The 13,917-nt window shown below is 48.7% G+C and overlaps 1 protein-coding gene across 1 annotated transcript in view; it reads left to right on the plus strand.

Moving 5' to 3' along the window:
• Window positions 1–13,917, plus strand: part of gnas (GNAS complex locus) — a 447,325-nt gene that overhangs the window by 193,933 nt on the left and 239,475 nt on the right. The window lies entirely within an intron of this gene.

Consider the following 13,917-nt stretch of genomic DNA (forward strand, 5'->3'; position numbering starts at 1 on the left):
GAAGACCAGGTGCAGATAAGTCACGGAAGGAGCCCTGAGGAGGGGCGGTTGGTGAGAAGGTCACGGAAGGAGGAGCAGCTGGTGAGCAGGCCCGGGCGTTGGGCTGAAGATTGTCGGAATGGTGGAAATGGAATGGCGGCGCGCACCGACGCAGCGGCTTTGCTTCTCCCAGTCATGGGAGCTTGCAAGATCACATTTTGTTGTTCATGTACTTGTGCAATGACAATAAAGTTGAATTATTATTATTAAGGGTGGGGTTGTGCAGCTTGCACAACAGATGAAAGTTAGAAGAACTTGAGAATGTGGTGTGGTGGGGGGAGGAGAATGGGGAAATTGTAGTGCTGGAGGTTACAGAGTTAAGGCCATGAAAGGGTTGAAGTGCCAGGATGATAAATTTGCATTGTTGGGGGACTGGAGGCAAAGTTGATTCAACAAGGGTGATGGATGAGTGGGACTTGGTGCGGGATAGCAAATGGGCAGCAGAGTTTTGGATAAGCTGAAGTTTACGGAGGTTAGAAGATGGGAGGCTGGCCAGGAAAGCACTGGTTATTTCAGATTTCCAGCATCCGCGGTATTTTGCTATTGTATTGGAATAGTCGAGTCTGGAGGTAACAAAATCATGGATGAGGGCTTCAGCAGCAGCAGATGGGCTGAGACAGCGGCAGATGTAGGCGGTCTTCATGATAGTGCATATAGGGTCGGAAGCTCAACTTGGGGTTGAAAAGGTTGCAATGGTTGCTAACAGTCTGGTTTTGCCTGAGATAGTGGCTGGCAAGAGGGAATTAAGGGGGAGAAATTCAGTTGGTTGCGCCACCTGTTAGCGCCTTAAGAGGGTGATAAGTGGGGCGCGAGCCAGCTAGCGCCTGGGCGCGGCGAGACCTGCGCCTCTCGTGAAATTGAGCGGACATTTAGCGGCGGCGCTAAACCGCAACGCCCGCTCAGCTGCGCACACAGATCCTGATGTCATTTCACGCCCCCCTCCTTTCCGCCTGTCGCTTCCAACGACTGGTTGACTGGAGCGGTTCCCAGTCGCTGTGGGGCTGGGGAGGCGCTATTTAAAGGGGGCTCTTCCTGGCTTCTTTGTGGTAGCCATTTTTGGACCACTCCTTCTGAGAGAGAGAGATTTGCAGAGAGACAAAGGGAGAGAGCTTTCTGCATTGAGTCAGTGCTCGCTGAGGTACTTTTGGCTTCTGACCAGAACTTTGTAGTTGCTTTGCTTTTTCACCGGCATAACTTTGAGTGGCCACATACTATGGGGGCTGCAATGGATGGGAATGTTGGGCTTCTCCATTACATTGAGAGGGCACAGAGACGCAGAGAGAGAGTGCCAATCATGGCCAGACGGAGGAGGGCCAACAGGCGTCGGCACACGAGACCTTACCGTCCCAGGGTTTTCCGCCAACAGTTCTCATACTTCAATATGTCTGAGGAGCAGTGTTTTCGGAGGCTGCAATTCAGCAAGGAGGTGGTCACTGAGCTCTGCCACCTGCTTCAGCCAGATCTGCAGCCTCAACTGAGGAGCAGGACGTCTCTGTCGGTGGCAGTGAAGGTAACAGAGGCTCTCAACTTCTATGCCACCAGCTCCTTTCAATCCGCTACTGGGGACATTGCCAATATCTCCCAGTTCGCGGTGCATTGCTGCATTCGTCAAGTCACGAATGCCCTCTTTAAAAGGAGACGTCAGTACATCTCCTTCCCCATGACCCCGGACAAGCAGCAAGAGCGCGCAATGGGCTTTGCAAGAATAGCGAGCCTCTCCATGGTCCAGGGCGCCATTGACTGCATGCATGTGGCTTTGCAGGCGCCGCAAGAGAATGCCGAGGATTACCGCAACCGGAAGGGGTTCCATTCATTGAACGTCCAATTGGTCTGTGACCACAGACAGCTGATAGTTGCTGTCAATGCCCGCTTTCCAGGCAGCAGCCACGACGCCTTCATCCTGCGCCAGATTTCTGTGGCTGGCTTCTCGGGGACAAGGGCTATCCTCTGTGCACCTGGCTGATGACCCCGCTCCGTGTGCCCAGCACCCCTGCTGAAGAACGATACAATGAGAGCCATCAAGCTACCAGGAACATTGTTGAGCACACAATCGGCGTGCTCAAGCAACGGTTCCGCTGTCTGGACCATTCCGGAGGAGCCCTTCAGTACTCACCTGAGCGAGTCACCCATTTCGTTGTTGTGTGCTGCATGCTGTATAACCTGGCAATCCTCAGGACTCAGCCACTGCCACCAGACATTGGAGCACCAGCAGAGGAGGAGGAGGAGCAGCAGCACCAAGACGGGAGGGAGGCACAAAGTGCAAGGGCCGTCCGTCAGCGGCTTATAGCAAGTTGCTTCTAGGCCCCCTCTGAGGGAATGGCTTCTGCCATTCAAAGAACATGAATGGAACCGTGCCGCAACCCCTAAGCCGGTCAAGGCAACAAATAGTTCAAAGAGCAAACATGCACATTCTGAATAAAGACACTTCTTTATTTAATAAACTATGTGCCCTTCCCGCATGACAAAGTAACAGAGAGAAACCCCCCAAAAAACAGTCAGTCACATAACTGGCTCTCACAACCTGGAGACAATGACCAAAACAGTAACAAAAATATGACCACGATCCTCGGCCTTCAATTAAACAATTAACAACATTTTGCCACACCTCCTACTTTTTGCCCTTCGAGGGTGATCTGCTTCGCTTGCGAGATTGTCCCCTTCCCACCCTGCAGCTCCTCCGCAATGGTACCCCAGTGGCTGCAGCAAGGCTGGGAGAAGGCTGCTGAGTGTCAGAAACTGAGACTGCAGATGCCCTTGAGGGACGGCCTGGACCAGCTCTCGGCCTGGAGGGCTCGGCTGCTGACTGCTCCAACTCTGCATGGGCGGCACCAGTCTGTCCTACAGGTGGTGGCAGCTGCAGTGGAGAAGTGACAGTGCTGGCAGCAGGAATGCTGTCATCGTGAGAGAGGACAGCAACTCCCTGTTCGGCCGACACACTGGCACTCCCACGGGGCAGCACTGCAGCATGTGGAGCAATCTGCTGAAGCACAGATTGCTGGCCTGCTGCGGCACGATGAGGGCCCCGGCGAATCCTGCCCGATCCAACGAGGGTGGTAGCAGTCAGTGCTCGTGTGGCCTTAATCTGCGTCTGCATGAGACCAGCCACCGACTGCATTGCAGCACTAAGCAATTGCGTGGCAGCCGTCTGTGCTGCGCCGAAGTCCTGGAGACTCCTTGCCTGTGCTGTGCCGAAGTCCTGGACACTCCTTGCCAGTGACTCAATGGATTCGGGCATCCTTGCCACTGCAGCCATGAGCTCAGTGTGCCTGTGCTCCGCCTGGGCGCTCATTTCAGCGAGGAGCCGCACCTCTTCTGCGCTCACTGTAGCAGGACTCGAGGCCAGACTCTCCCTCCGGGGAGAAGGCCGCCGAGCTTCCCTACTCCCCTCGCGTTGCTGCAGCCCGCTGGGTCCTGGAGCTTCACCCTCATCAGACCATTCCCCCCCGCTCCCCTCCAGGGAAGACGAGTCCCCATTATGGCCATGGGCTGCCTCGGCTGAGGGTGGCACTGATGGTCCGGCTTCCTCCTCGTCGTCGCCTTCAGAATCACTCACCGTGGCAGCTTGAGGGCCCGCCTCCTCACCTGGCGAATCAGCATCTGAAAGCAGGGAGGTACAAGAGTGGCATTAGCGTGAGGACAGGGTGGCAGCAGGGAGGCATGAGTGCTGCAATGTACTGATTTGGCTCGAAGGTTGCAAAGGATGCTGGTGTGAGGAACAAGTGGAAGGAGAGAGGTCAAAAAGGTGATGACCTTACCATTGCTGTCCATAACGGGGTTGGCATCTCCAGTGGTGACGGGGCCAATCATCCGGCCTGCCATAATCCGCTGGACTCGCTGCTCCAGATCGGTCAGGGCTTGAAGGTGAGGCCGGCCTCCCCCGGTCCGTTGCTGCTGCCTCCTGTTATGCGCCAGCTTGTCCTGCAAGAGAAAGGACAGGGTCTGAGTACAGTGTGCAGCCCTGATCTTGGCTGCAATGCCTCCCATGGTGGAATAGCCCTTACAGTGTGCAGCCCTGATCTTGGCTGCAATGCCTCCCATGGTCAAATAGCCCTTACAGTGTGTAAAGTGCTGAATGTGCGTGTGAGTTTCCTGAAAGGGCCATAGGTGCTGGATGAGGGCTGGGCATTGGGGCTTTCAGGACCATTTGGCCATAAAGTGAGGTCGACATGCAGGGATGAAGAGGATTCTAAAAAGGGCACTCACCCTGACGACCCGAGTGAGGTCGTTGAGATTCAGGGCTCCGAAGCGCAGGGTGTGGCTGCAATTCCAGATCAACCCTCCCCTTTAAGAGCTGACCGGCGCCAGCGTGTCTGTGTCCAATCGTTAACTGGCTGCACCTGCGCTGCGCCCACCCTCTGAGGTAGCGCCTCGCTCCTCCGGCTTAACGCCTTAAGACAGTCGTGCAGCGCCTGTTTTAGCGCTCCAAGCACCTCCTGGGGCGAAGCAGGCCAATTTACCAGTAGGTGGCAATAACTTGCGCCGGGCGAAAAATTTCGTGCCCGGCCAATACTTGCGCCCCAAATGGGGCGATACAGAATTTCTCCCCCTAAGTCTTTAGGAATGGAGCTTGTGATTGGTGGGGCCACAGGATATGGCTTCAGTCTTCCCAATGTTTAACTGGAGGAAATTGCGGCTCATCCAAGGAAATCAGGCAAGCAGTCTGTTAGCTGGGAAGGTCGAGCGAGATGGTGGAGAGGCAGAGCTGGGTGTCAGCGATGTACAAGTGGAAGCTGACCCTAGGTCTGCAAACGATGTTGCTAAGGGGCAACATGTATAAAAGAGAAGCAGCAGAAACAGCTGAATGAATGGTCTTGCTCTTGGTGATGAAATCCATGAGCTCTTTGCACTTGTTGTTCAAGATGAGGATAGAGGAGGCAAGGGAGAGTGGTTTAAGAACACAGTTGGTAGTGGAGAAAAGAAGCTGGGGGTTATCTTTACTCTGTAGAATGATCCTGGTGGCAGGTTTTGGCAGAGGAGAGTGAAACATTGTGGAACTTGATGTGGTCCAGCCAGATCTGGCAATAAATGGCTAAGCCAGTTGTACACCAGATACGCACAACTTGGATTTGAAGGAATATAGCTGGGGTTTGGACAGGGGAATGACCAGAATTTAAGACCGTGAAAGTTTTGTTGGGAGAAAGGCATCAAAAGTGGAGGTGGGGGTGTGGTTGAGCAAATCAACTAGTGCAGAGAAAGGAGGACCAAATGCTAGGCCGTTCGGAGTTTGAAAATGCAGATTTGGTTGAGAGTTTTTGTTTTCCGGGGTTGACGTGGAAGGAAGTGGGGTTGGGAGAGGGTAAGGGGATGTGGGTGATGAAGAAAACAAAGTGGTCAGAGATGGCTTTGTTCTTGATTGAGACTGCAGAGTAGAGAGGTTATGGGAGATGGTGAGGTCAAGGTGTGGCCATGAATATGGATAACAATGTTTCTGTAGAGGGAGAGGTTTAGGGAGGACAGGAGGTTATCCTTAAGAATCTATCCATGGCCCACTCCTGTTTCTCATCTACATACTGCCCCACGGTGACATCATCCGGTGACAGTATGAGTTTTCATGTAAGCTGATGATACCCAGCTCTACCTCTCCTCCAGCTCTCTTGAACCCTCCACTGTCTCTATCTGGTCACACTGCTTGTCCGACATCCAGCACTGGATGAGCAGAAACATCCTCCTTAAATATTGGGAAGGCTGAAGCCATTGTCTTCGCTTCATGCCACAAACTCCGTTCCCTTGCTACTGATTCCATCCCGCTCCCTGGCAACTATCTGATGCTAAACCAGACTGTTCGCAACCTTGGTGTCATGTTTGATCACGAGTTGAGCTTCCTACCTCAAATCCGTTCCATCACTAAACCTGCCCATTTCCACCTCCATTACATTGGCCATCTCCACCCTTGCCTCAACTTATCTGCTGCCGAAACCATTATCCATGCCTTTGTTGCCTCTAGACTTGGCTATTTCAATGCACTCCTGGCCGGCCTCCCTAGTTCTACCCTCCATAAACTTAAGGTCATCCAAAACTCTGCCTCCCGTGTCCTAACTCGCACCAAGTCCCGCTCACCCATCTCCCCTGTGCTTGCTGACCTACATTGGCTCCCAGTGAAGCAACGTCTCAATTTTAATATTCTCATCCTTGATTTCAAATCCCTCCATGGCCTTGCCTCTCCCTAACTCTGTAATTTCCTCCAGTCCAATAATCCCCCGAGGTTTCTGTGCTCCTCCAATTTTGGACTCTTGAACATCCCTGATTTTAATCATTCTACCATTTGGCGGCCGTGCCTTCAGCTGCCTAGGTCCTAAGCTCTGGAATTCCCTCCATAAATCTCTCCACCTCTCCTCCTTTAAGACGCTCCTTAAAACCTGCCTCTTTGACCAAGCTTTTGGCCATCTGCCCCAACATTTCCTTAAGTCTCAGTGTCAAATTTTGTTTTTGATAGTGCTCCTATGAAGCGCCTTGGGACGTTTTATTACATTAAAGGCGCTATATAAATGTAAGTTGTTAGTGAATTCAGAAGAGAAATGCAAAGGAGAGCTGAGACGGTAACTAAAGTCACTGAGGCCAAGGGGGTCACTCATTGTACAGGCTGAAGAAGGAAGGATATCTTGGGAAGAAAATCTGGGTTTCGTGGTACAGTAGACAAGGATTTTAAAGGAGGGAAAAAGATTGGAACGGGGAAGAAGCTTTAAGGGGAAGAAGGTGCCAGAGGAGTAGGGGGATAGACCAAGGTGTGAGTTGATGATGAGTGCTGTGTTTTTGTTTACCGTGATTGTTTGGGCAGGGTGGTTGGTGGAAAGTGTAGCCAAGCAGGGAGCCTTTGGTAAGGGGGCAAGGTGTCGCCACCCGTGAGCCAAGTTTCAGTCAAAGCCAGAAAGTCATTACCATTATCCACAGCTTGGCCATGGATGGCAAGAGCTTGTTCACAAGTGAATGGGTATTCCGGAGAGAAATGTGGAGAGAGCCAATGATTGTTGATCTGCCGACAGTGTCCCAGGGGGCAGTGGTTAGAGGAGTGGGCGGGATAGGAATGAAGTTAATCAGATTTGCCGCCAGCAGCTATGCTTCGGGGGAAGATCAGCAAGAAAGGGGGATGGGGCAATTGTAGTTTCTGCTTGTAAGAACGCAGAAAATTTGGTTAAACAGCAGAGGAATATGGAGCAGTGGGAGTGAAACTCAAGGACCAACAGCAGTTAGGGAGCCAAGGAAGGGTGAAAAATAAATCCAGGGCATCAGTGCGGATGAGGGAGCTGGTCTGAGGAACAGTCATTGAGCCACATGGAGTATATAAGATTGGGAGCCTTCCACCTTGCACCCTCTGTAAACTTGAGCTCATCCAAAACTGCTGCCAGTATCCTAACTTGCACCAAGTCCCGTTCACCCATTGCCCCTGTGATTGCTGACCCAAATTGGCTCCTGGTCCGGCAACACCTCGATTTTAAAATTCTCATCCTTGTTTTCAAATCCTTCCATGGCCTGGCACCTTCCTATCCCTGTAACTTCCTCCAGCCCTAGAATTCTCCAATATGTATGTGCTCCTCCAATTCTGGCCTCTTGCGCATCCCTGATTTCTATCGGTCGACCATTGGCAGCTGTGCCTTCAGCTACCTAGGCCATAAACTCTGGAAATTCCTCCCTAAACTTCTCCGTCTCTCTACCTCTCTCTCCTCCTTTAAGACACTCTTTAAAACCTACCTCTTTGGCCAAGCTTTTGGTCACCTGCCCTAATATCACCTTATGTGGCTCGGTATCAAATTTAGTTTGTTAACGCTCATGTAGTAAAACGTCCCAAGGCGCTTCACATGAAAGGTGCTATCTAAATGCAAGTTGATGTTGTTTTCCTTATTAGCACGCATCTGTTATGCATCACAGCTCAAGACTGCAAGTCCATAGGGCAAAATATCATGATTGTCTCAAATTATCACTTACCTGTTAAATTACCAAATATCCAATTGACAATGTGAACAAATCAAAAGTGGCAAAAAGTACTGAGTAATGAGCAGAAAACTGAGCAATGAAATCCCTCAAAGTTACTATTAACAAACCAGTAAGTACTGTAAGACTGACTAAATCATTTATGCAAATCATTTTTTCACTGTCTTCAGATACCATTTCTCTTCTTCACTTCAAATCAAATCAAATGTCAATATCTAAGTTGGATGTCCAGGTCAAAGGTGTAACAGCGTGGATATCTTGTAGGCTGCCTGCAAATTTCCTCTGAGGGCAGTGCTCAATGATGTGCTCCAGGGTCTGATTATGAGCTCCACAGTTGCATGATGGGGATGCTTTAATCTTCCATCTATGGAGAAGGTGGCAGCGTCTACCTTGACCGGTTCTGAGGCAGTTGATGGTTGTCCACTATTTGCGAGGAAGATTTGATCCTTCAGGTTGTACTAATAAGGAATCCAGTCTGTATGTCGCAGTTCTTGCAAGTATTTCGCCATCGGTCATCAAGGCTGAGGGGAGATTGCTGAAGGGCTTCGGCGACGGTCCAAAATGGCCTTCTAGATTTGAGACGGATTGGTGGTAGATTGTTCAAGTCGGCCTGGATCGGCATGTCTTTGCTGGTGCAGCTGTTGTATTCTCTGGAGACTGCATATTCGCGGCATAGGTGTGGTGGTGCGATGTACAATTGCTTGTCCATTATAGTTTGCATCTGCATAGCCTCACATTGTGTGGTGGCAATTAAAGTCTCCAAGAGGAATGGATGGATGTTGACTAGGAGGGAGCGGTGGGTCAGGCCACTGTATGAGTGGAGATTGGAGATTGTTAGCTCTCCTACGCGTATTGCTGTAGTGAAATCTCCGACAGTACTGGTATGCTTGAGTTCAGTACAGCCTTCGATGCCTTGTTTGACATAGCATGCCAGGCCATATTTGGAGTTATTGAAAGCAATTAGGTCAAAACCTGTGATACGTCCTCTTGTGTTGAACTGGTGGATGTGTTCGATGCGTGTTTCTTGAAGCACCAGGACATCGATGCTGTGTTTCTTCAGTAACCTTTCAAGGTATTCACATTTTGAATGAGAGATGCCTTTGATGTGGAGTTGGCATATTCGGATGACTGGGCCAACATGTAGTTTTCTTTGGTTCTGGAGAGGACCGTTTGATTTGCTTGGTTTACAACAAGTTCGGTGTCCTGTGAGATGACATTAGTTGTGATCTAAGATCATGTGACAGGATTGGCCGTGAGAAGGCTGTCATCATCCACCCCTCCTCTTCACTCAGGTCAGCATGTGTAACGTACAAAAAACTTGCAGAATTCTGGAAAACATTGTCAAAATTAGATATTTAATGTTAGAAATATCAGGAAGAAGTCTCCCCCAAATCTTCCTGTCCTGTCTCGGACTGTGAGTGGAAATTCCATCTGAGCCTCAAGTGGAACATTCCTCGCTCCTTTGAACAGATTCTGTGTATGAGAATATGCATCTTGGGAATTATAGTTCCACAGGAGCAGAGTAAAAACTACAAGAGCCAGAGTGATCATGACATCCCATCTCACATGATAACCAGCTGGAAAAGGATCAGGAAGTTATAGCTCCTGTTAACATTTTTGTGTGTGTGTGCGTGATGTGTCATTGGAGTTGCAGCTTTTACTCTTCTCTTACGGAACTTTATTATCTGTGACAAACGGGCAGAACATTTACAAATAGCATGAGGTGCGAGTGACAGTAAGAACATCAAAATAAATTTTATTTTTTATTTTATATACAGTTTAATCCATTACATTTTTAAAAAATGAGCAGCAGGTGTTGCCTTGGGATGAGTTCTTTTTCTGTCATTGAGGGAGACCAATGTTTGAACTCGGGCCATAAGGGACTGTTTGAGATACTTGAATGCTGGAGTGGGTCAGTCAGCCAGCCACGGCTTAGCAAATCAACACCGTTCAGGTGCTGACCAACAGTGGGAAGAGCCTCCCTGCGCAGTGCACACCACCAGCAACCTCAAGCGGTCTACTGTGGGAAATAAGAGGGGGGGAAAAACTTTTAAAATCATAATAATTGAGAAAAAAGAGGAAGCTTTTGGGATGGAGGAATAATTAAATAAGATGCATCTCAAGCAAATACTGCAAGTCCACAATGAGAATTAGAACAGAAAAAATATTTTATAATATAACTAACTGGGAATACAGGGTTTTGGAGACAGAAGGACAAAATTACTTGGATCATCAGCAAAGTAATGGGTAAATAGTATTATATGAATATTATATCTGAGGCCTGTATCTTTCAGTATAGTATGTAGTATGTTTATCTTATATATTGCCTCAGTAAATTTGCTGTATTATAGTGTTGACGAACCGCTGTCAAGTTTCGGGTGCAGTGAGGTGAGGTCAAAAACTGCAGTTTAGGTTCTAAATTACCAGTGAGCAGTTCCACGTGTGACCTACTATAGGAGATATAAGGGTAGATTTTTCTCCAGGCGCAGGGAAAGGAATATTGGGGAGAGACCTGCTGTGTCAGGTCTCAGCCCCCATTGTGATGCCGAAGATTTCCTTGGGCTTCCCCATAATACGAAATTTTAATTTTAATGATGTGGTTGAGTTGTTCCAGCTCCACCCCCTATTTTCCTGAGACTTGTTGGGTACCCTGGCAGAGGGGCACCTGAAGAATCTCAGTGTAATAACATGCCATTTGACCCTCAGGATCGGACTGTCTGTGAGGCCTGAAGGTAGGCCAAAGAGGAGGCAGGTAGGCCAGTAAAATGTAATTGCCATTCCCTCCCTCCAAGGCAATCTAAATGGCTTAAGGTCTTCTGGTTGCTGCTTTCCAGTGGCTTAGAGCATAGCCTATGACCTGTAGGTGTGCTCACATTTCTGCCCCAACTTTTAGTCACAAGAATGTGGATCATAATATTGCTTTTGAGATGATTTAATAAAAATCTCAAAATCTCTGATCTTACTGACTTGTAACAGAGTCGAACTTTCCAAAACAAAGTTGATAATTATATTTTCTCTCCACGGATGTTGCCTGGCCTGCTGAGTTTTTCCAGTATTTTCTGTTGTTATTTTGGATTTCCAGCATCTGCAGTATTTTGCTATCGTTGATAATTAGTATGTTATTGGATTCCTTTGTTCAACTTATTTCTATTTTGACCAAGTGAGCCTGCCTTTAGGTCTTGATATTTAAATTCAGAGTGGATGACACACTGGTGGATACTGTCAGGTATCACTTGTTATTGATACTGTAAGGGGTCGTTTTAACGAGCTTATGGTGTGCTAGATCGGTTTTGATTTCGCACTGCTCGTGAACGGTTCCGAAGCGCTCCCCCCTCACCGGTTCTAGACACTGGGCTTATTGCCAGACAACCTTGATGTGTGGCCCAACTTGTGACTCGGAAGACAAATGGATCAGGTGAGACAAGGTGAGTTTTAAATCAGAAATATCTTTATTTTTCAAGGAGAATAAACACAGAGAATGCAAGAATCAATTTAGACAAAAATCATTAGCACGTCTCCCAATGGGAACTAAAATTTAACACACAAGGAATAACTGACTATCTTAAATCATACAACAATTCTTAATCAGCGGTATACTAAAACGGGGGTGGGAAAAGCACACGGACACATCGAGGGATAAATCACACTCCTGAATTACAAAACCCTTAATGTTACAAACCCTCCCGTTGCTAAAATATACCTCAACTATGTCAGTTAGGTAGAGTTGGGCCTTTATGCTCACCAGAATTTTAAAACCCTTCTGGACCTTGGTACTCCTTGTTACGTCCGGGATCTCCAATCTTCCTTATGGGACCGGCTCCTGGACCCGCTCTCCTGCACAAACTTGGAAGTCCTCCGAACTCCTCGAGCTGTCTCCTCTTCCGCACGGTCTTCGAACTCCTGATGGTATCTGGACTTGGACTTCACTGCTTCTGGTGAATCTTGTGGATCTGTCTGAGTCTGGCTGAATCTCTCTCCTGCACAATCTTGAAAGTCCTCCGAACTCCTCGAACCGTCTCCTCTCCACTCGGCCTTCGAACTCCTGATGGTCTTGGATCTGGACTGAACTTCTGAATCTGCTCTCCTGCACAATCTTGTGGGTCCTCCTCGCTCTGTCCTTGACCTTGTGTCTGTGTGAATCTGTGATGGATCTGTCTGAATCTCACTGAATGAATGTGTCTTGCTGTTGATTTTCCCTCAACAGTTATACTGTTTCCTTGCCCTTATCTCGGCGCCAAATCAGGGGTTTTCTTTTGTCAAGGTAATGGGCAGGCTGCTTTGACAAAAGCAAGTACTTTATTTTAATGTCTTGTAAATGAAACTGATGGGATCTGTCCTGTGTCCCTCTGAGTTTGGTACAGATAATGTTTTTTTTTCTGTGCTCAGCGATTTCAGAGATGGGTTTGCGTTTTGCTAGCAATTAGCGCACCTCCAGGTGCAAATACTTTTGTTTACGAGTTCATTACTGCTGTAACCATATTATCATATCAATAGCAGTAAGTTCTGGAATCTTCTAATCGGTGATGACTCAGGCTGCTGTAAGATACTGCTGGTGTGTCCTTTTGAACTGAGCCATGAGAACTGCCAACTCCATCTTGTGTTCTCACAATGTGGCCATTTCAGGGGTTTTACCAATCTAGACTGTATTTTCTGGATTTTGCGAATCCTACAATACTCATTTTAGTTTTACATTGTGACCAGTCTACAACTCCATCCCCCACTAGGACGGCCTGAGGGCTCTTCGCTTCTTCCATGTACGGAGACCCAACCATTCCCCATCCATCACCACCCTCCTCTGTCTGGCTGAACTTGTTTTTACATTGAACAACTTCTTCTTTGACTCTACTCACTTCCCCTAAATAAAAGGTGTCGCTAATGGAACCCGTATGGATCCTGGTTACCCCTGACTTTTCGTGTGATACATGGAACATTCTTTGTTTCAGTCCTACTCAGGTCCCCCCCCACATCTCTTTTTCCAGTACATGGATGAATGTATTGGTGCCGTTTCCTGCTCTCGCCCTGAACTGGAAAATTTCATTCACTTTGCTTCCAATTTCCACCCCTACCTCACCTTTACATGGTCCATCTCTGACTCTTCCCTTTCCTTCCTCGACTTCTCTATCTCCATTTCTGGAGATAGGCTATTGACCAACATCCACAACATGCCCACTGACTACCACAGCTACCTGGACTACACTTCCTCCCACCCCACTTTCTGTAAGGACTCTATTCCATTCTCCCAGTTTCTCCGTCTCCATTGCATCTGTTCTGACAATGCCACCTTCCATTCTAGTGCTTCCTATTTGTCTTCCTTTTCCCTCAACCGAGGATTCCCCTCTACTGTGGTTGACGGGGCCCTCGACCGTGTCCGTTCCATTTCCCGCATTTCTGCTCTCACTCCTTCCCTTCCCAGAACCACGATAAGGTTCCCCTTGTCCTCAACTTTCACCCCACATGCTTCCACATTCAATGGATCATCCTCCGCCATTTCCGCCACATCCAGCATGGATCCCACCACCAAACACCTCTTCATTTCTCCATCCCTTTCAGCATTCCGAAGAGACCGTTCCCTCCACAACACCCTGGTCCACTCCTCAATCACCCCCTCCCCTTGCCACGGCACCTTCCCATGCAAGCGCAGGAGATGCAACACCTGCCATTTTACTTCCCCTCTTCCCATCGTCCAGAGCCCCAACACTCATAGAATCATAGAAAGTTACAGCACAGAAAGAGGCCATTTTGGCCCATCGTGTCCACGCCAGCCAACAACGAGCTATCCAGCCTAATCCCACTTCCCAGCTCTAGGTCCGTAGCCCTGCAGGTTACAGCATCCCAAGTGCACATCCAAGTACTTTTTAAATGTGGTTAGGGTTTCTGCCTCTACCACCCTTTCAGGCAGTAAGTTCCAGACCCTCACAACCCTCTGGGTGAAGAAATTTCCCCTCAAATCCC

The sequence above is a fragment of the Somniosus microcephalus genome, chromosome 13 (genome assembly GCF_052327205.1).
Source record: "Somniosus microcephalus isolate GS21.2 chromosome 13, FLI_Smic_1.0, whole genome shotgun sequence".
Classification (NCBI taxonomy): domain Eukaryota; kingdom Metazoa; phylum Chordata; class Chondrichthyes; order Squaliformes; family Somniosidae; genus Somniosus; species Somniosus microcephalus.